Consider the following 6,000-nt stretch of genomic DNA (forward strand, 5'->3'; position numbering starts at 1 on the left):
ACAGGTTCATTGACTGCTTTCTCTTCCCTCCACTTCTTTAATCCCTGTATTTTAAAATTAATATAATTCTGATGGAACTTTAATGACATGGTATTGCATTAAAGTTGCTGAATCAGCACCAACACAGAAATTTTGGCTATAACAAGAAAATACAGTGATTGCAGCAGGACCAGGATTTAATGCAAAACAAGAGAGCTTTAGGATGTTAGAAAATTCCTAGCTGAAATTTATGTGACAAATTTGGGGAGCAGGTTTGAAGCGGGTGCCTCAAAGGATTGAAGTCTCCAAGTTTTCACGCTATTATGTTTTGGAAATGAGCAATCGTTAAAACCAAACACAAAATTATTCCAGGAAATATTATTCCATCTTTGCAAAAGTCAAAAGGAGTTTTGTGCAAGAACAGGGAGCAAGATATGGTCATAAAGTGAGAATTTATTGCAATGATTTTTCTTCTAAAAACGTGTCTTCAGTGTGGCTTAGAGTCGGCTGGCTTTACTATAAATAATGCCATTAATCCATTCATATATAACGGGATACAATTTAAATTATACAGTATTTTCATAAACTGCCACAAAACCTCTAACAGCTGTATTTTTTCAGGAAGATGATTTACCTCTTGTTCTAATATTTTGTCGAGACTCCATTTTTATTTATTTTTTTTAATATAGTAACGTCCTGTAATGTAGGAATATAAAATATTCCTCCTTCTGCTTCAGGCAAGCACTAGTAGCAAAGTGCAGCATGGTGACAAAACAGGAACTAAATCTCATACCCCAGAAATAAGTAACTACTGTTTCCCTCATGCAAAAGTAGGTCCCTCTGATGAACTGAGGATTTCAGAAACATGTTTAATGGGCCAATCTGCACCCTCATTACAGTCAACGTACACAGCAACAGGCCATACGAAGTCAAAAGAATTAATCTGAATTTAGACCAGATTTTTAAAAATTCAGCCCTCACCTTGTATTTGCACACGCTACGAATAAGAGCGCAAATGGAATGAGCAACCAATTCATAACAAAAAATTTTCCTGCACATTTTAGACAGATAACAAGCAAATCAGAATATAAGCCCCGTACCAAAATTTGAACAAGCACATGTGTCAATCTGACACTCTTTTCAATCAGAGATACAGAACCACACTCATGTCCTTCTTTAGATATCAAATAACACACTAATTATGTACATAAAGCATATGCTGTAAATATCTTACTATTTGACCCAGCGAATGTTTATTCCTATGAGTCATTCCAGACATTTTAACCTAAGTAAGAATTGAACCTACCAAACCTTTTCTTCTTAAATAAATAACTTCAGAAATACCCTTTTTAAACTATCTCTGGAAAGATATAGCATTAATATTAACATCACAAAGAAACAGCAGATCAAAAGAGTGAGGTATGCACGTGTATACAGTCAGAAACCATGCATTCAGAATGTAATGTTTGAAGGTAACCTCCTCCCAGACACACACATTCAGAACCATACACAAGATCTTCATGTTTTGGAAACAGTCTTAGGCACTTTCCAATAAAATCAGATCACTTCTAGTGAAATTCTTTCAACAATGTAACCATCCTACTCTGTAGATGGAAAACTGACAGCTATATCACAATACAAAATTACATATTGCTACCTTTCACTTTTTAAGTGAAAGACAACAGACTTTCTCTGTAACTCCTGAAGTCTATTACACTTCTGCCTGTACAGTGCCTTAACAACTTTTCTTACAGTATGATCTGCAAAGGTAGCTTAAAAAGGAAGAAGGAAAAATTCTTTTTTTCCCCATGCATGTGATTTAGCTGAGCCTAACTTTTTCAGGCATGGAAAAACAAAGCCTAAAAACCACTTTAACGATACCCAAAACCACTACACTGCCCAGCAGCAACAGCAACAACAACAAAACACTACTTACAAATTATACCAAACATGTTACACACATGCTCACACATCTCCACACATCACAATATGCTATCATTGCTCAGCTGGAGACTCACAGTGGGTCTAGGTCATAATTAAGTTTCTGTTGTTCTTTATAGCTGTTTAATTAAACTCCTTTAAGAAGAGGCTGTCTTTACTAAGACTCCTGTCAAATTTAAAGTTTTCCTCTGTTTCACTTCTCACATACACTCCACTCAGAACTGACTAAGACATTGTATAGAACATAAAAACATAATTTGAATCTCAAGAGCTATTGTTACACCCTTCTGTGTGCAAAGGCTGGTAATATTTACTTCACCGAAGATGCATATGTAAAATTGATGCTCAAAATACACCTAACATTAGTACTTTCCAAAGGTATTTCTAGATTACAGAGAAGAAATACCAACATAAATCCTTTGAATCCAAAATTTATGCTTGGTCAGATGATAAAAACCTGTGGCAGACAAAATGCAGAATTACCTCTATTGGCATATAAAATACCTTATGACCTACTTAAAAAGCAGTGCAGCGTGAAAAGACACATTTTTCTTGTGAAGATGAAAAAAATAAGTGTACCTCTAGGAAGTTTTCCCTTAATTAAAATCAACTTTCTGAAATTATTTTCAAAGCATGTAAGTTCAAAGTGTGACCCCAATATATCTTTAGTTTCGTGTTTTAAGAACGTTCATTATATCAATTCTTCTATTTCTATTCCCAAATAAAGCATACATTTGTGTGTGTATATATATAAGTACACACACACAATATCCCCTCCCACCCCCTGAAGTATTTTATTATACAGCATTCTGTCATTTTTGATAGCACCATCTTACCATTAGTACAAATCTAATATCCCTGTAATGGTATTCCCCAACTATTTATAGAGACAGAATATATCATACATTACAGACACGCATTCCCCATCTAGGGTTGTAAGAAGAATCATACACTATTTTGAATTAAGTTCTAATGTAATTATAGTAATTTTTGTTTTCATATTCAATTGCAGGTAGCACTTAGTTATTTAGATGAATTTTCCTGTAAGAGGCATTCCCACAGAGACTCCCATATTAGATGTACTGCATCATAACTGAACATTCAGCTAGAGAAAACAGAATTCTATCTGTACACCTCCAAACTTTGCTATTGTCTAGTTTAGATATCTCTGTAAAACCGCTAACTGGCAATACTGCATTTCTAAACTTTACCAGCACTAAGAGAAAGCAAACACACGTTAGACAGGAATACAGCTGTATAGATACTATTTTTTCCCCGAGGCTCTGCCATTTCAGCTTATATATACGATTTTGCGTCAGAAAATGCCAGTACAATCTGATATGCCTTGGCCTTTCTTTCCCAGATGGTGTCCAACAACGAACAGTTAAAAAATACGGGGAGCCATTTAGATTCAGAAAGCATAGAGCAGAACTGCTCCCTAACTTCCCAGCACTTCTGGAGGTCACTTTTCATTTCTTCATATCAAAGGCAGGCACTTGTTTCTAATAAGTTAACAACTCTCCTGAGAAACATGGGTGGCTGGTATTTCATTGTTTCATAAATATTTTTATACTGTAACACCATTCAACTTAAAACAGATTTCAAGGAGAAAAAAATCATGACGAGGATACTGTTCAACTGAGGTAGGAGCCCAAACTCTTTTCTTGTTAAAAAGTGAGATATTTCCCTCCCACCCACTTTATTTCTCCTCGAAGTTTTGCGTAGTTGTTTGGAGGGGGCCGCTTTGTTTTAATTTCGTTACAAAAGCCGTACTGTATAACTTTTTCCCTCCCCCTTAGAAGTGTACTTCCTTTGAAAACGCTCCTTCTGTGAACAAAGGCTGCCACCGGCCCTCCGCATCAGCACTGTGGACATCTGTAGAATAGATCTCTTTAAAACGTTTCGGATAAATAAAAAACCCTATGGTTCCTACCGAAAGGAAGTTTTCCAGAGACAATCTCCTCGGTGTGGTTGTAACTGCGACTTTGTCTTTTTTGGATACAATGTTTCTGCTGACTCCCGAAAATTTTCCACTTGAATGTGCAATTAACCAGCAGCAGCGGCAGCAGCAGCTCTGGAGAAGGAGAAGAAGCAGCGAAAAAGGACATTCTTTCTTTCATCTTTTAGAGGAAAATAAAAGGGGGAAGTAAAGAAAAACTGAGAGCAGCGGACCGAGCACAGCTCCGCGCCAGGCCGGGCCGCTCAGCAGCCCGCACCGCCGGGGATTGCTCCTGAGGGCTGCGAGCGGCTGCGGAGAGCCTGGGGCTGCTCCGAACTTCTTGCTTTCCCGTGGAAAAAAATGTGAAAAATGCCGAGAATCGGTGCGCGCGATGTGTGTGTGTGAGAGAGACACACACACACAGAAAAGAGTGTGTGTGTGTGTGTGTGAGTGTGTGTGTGCGTGCGTATGTGTGTGTGTGTATGCGCGCCCGACAGCCGAGCAGAGCGGTGACTCAGGCAACTAAAGTGCGAGCGGCGGCGGCGCGGGGGAGCGGAGCGGCGACGCGGGGCGGGCAGCAGCCGCCTGTTGCAGCTCCGGCCGCGGCCCCGCAGCGGCAGAAACTCCGCGGGAAACAACTTCTCCCCCTGCTGCGGCCCCTCTCCCGCCTGCCCCGGCACCTGCGGGCGCGCCGGCCCCCCGGGCCCACCCCGGCCGGGACCGACCCCCCGCCCCGCCGCACAAAGCGCCGGCGGCGCGGCGTGCGCGCCCGCGGCCCCCTCTTACCTCCGCGCCGCGGCCCCCCTCCGCGCACCGCCAGCGCGCCGCGCTCCGACGGCAAACTTCGCCCACCGCCCCCGGGCCGCCCCGGCTATTTATGGCCCCGCGCCTATTTTTAATCCGCCGTTTGGCTATTTATACCGCGGTGGTAGGTTGCCGCGGGCCGGCGGACGGAGCCCTCGGAGGATGAGTTGCTGCCCGGCCGGCGGCGGGGCGGGCCGGGCTCCCGGCCGGGCTGCGCGGCGCCAGCGATGCGAGGAATGCGCGGAATGAGGGGAGGAATGAAATGAACGCGGGAGCGGGGCGGCCGCGGGGCGGAGCGCGGCCCGCCGCCCCCTGCGGCCGCTGGCGGGCGGGGCGGCGGGCGGGGCCTCCGCGCCGCGCTGACCTCATAGGGGAGCCCGCGGGAGGGGGCCCTGCGGGGGGTGGGGGACCGGGAGCCCGGGGCAGCGCTGCCATGCACCCGTCTGGCGGGCGTCGGCGGGGCTGTGCAACGAGCTCCCGCGACGGGCACTGCAGTGCTTTGCTACGGGGCTTTGCGAGGGGTCTCCACTGCCCCGCGATAGGGGTCTGCAACAGGGTGTGCTCTGCTTTGCAACGGAGCTGCCAAGTATGGGGCTGCAACAGGGGCCTGTAAAGAGCATTTGCGGTGGGCTGCAGGAGCTGGCTGGGCCCTGCTGGCTGGGGAAGGCTCACCTGGGGAGTTCAGCCTGCCCACATGTACATCGAGCCCCTGGGTGCACTTCGGAACCCTGTGTAAACAAAACCCTTCTCCTCCCTAGAAGTGTAGGTCTGTGCCCAGAAGACCACCCACAGCATTCGAGGGCCTGGCAGTGCCTTGGAGCAGAGGGTGAGCAGGAAGCCTTCCTATACATCACACCCCAAATCAACATGGACGTATCATGGCCCAGGGGTCTGCAGTCCTCACCCTGAATCCAGGTCATGACCTTTCTCACAAAACTGGCCCCAGCTTCAGATTTCACAATGCAAGTTTTACACCACTCTAGTTGGGAGCCTAAGTGCTATTAATCTATCTTTACCCTTGTACTAGTGCAACCCATCACCCAGAAAGGCTCCCCCAGCATTACCATAAGCCATGACTACTTCAGTTAACAATCCGCTACCTTAAGGAAATAATCACAGGGCAGGCATAGCTATTGTCCTTGTGAAAACCTGTATTTGCATAACCAAAATGGATAACTGGACACCCTGGTGCCTGTTTGTGAAATAAATCACCTATTTTGATGTGCAAACATACATTTCTATCCACCTTGGAAAGTTTACCTAACAGGGTTACCACTTCTGGAGATGCCAGGAAAATCACATTACAATCCCAGAACTATGTGTTGGTGTCACCAGAA

The 6,000-nt window shown here is 45.0% G+C and overlaps 1 protein-coding gene across 8 annotated transcripts in view; it reads right to left on the bottom strand.

Annotated features, from left to right (window-relative positions):
* The window catches only part of TEAD1 (TEA domain transcription factor 1), a 153,223-nt gene extending 148,224 nt beyond the window's left edge, over nucleotides 1-4,999 (bottom strand). For 3 of the 8 annotated variants that reach the window (XM_071762300.1, XM_071762294.1, XM_071762293.1), the window contains exons 1-2: nucleotides 4,646-4,999; nucleotides 3,854-3,994 (exon numbers count right to left, since the gene is read on the bottom strand). The gene's annotated coding sequence lies outside the window, so the exon portion shown is untranslated. Of the gene's footprint in view, nucleotides 1-3,853; nucleotides 3,995-4,645 lie in introns of those variants that run through there. The other 5 variants (XM_071762301.1, XM_071762299.1, XM_071762297.1 and 2 more) reach the window with 2 other exon arrangements.
* Between the last annotated feature and the right edge of the window lie 1,001 nt (nucleotides 5,000-6,000).

This window comes from Heliangelus exortis, chromosome 18, assembly GCF_036169615.1.
Source record: "Heliangelus exortis chromosome 18, bHelExo1.hap1, whole genome shotgun sequence".
Classification (NCBI taxonomy): domain Eukaryota; kingdom Metazoa; phylum Chordata; class Aves; order Apodiformes; family Trochilidae; genus Heliangelus; species Heliangelus exortis.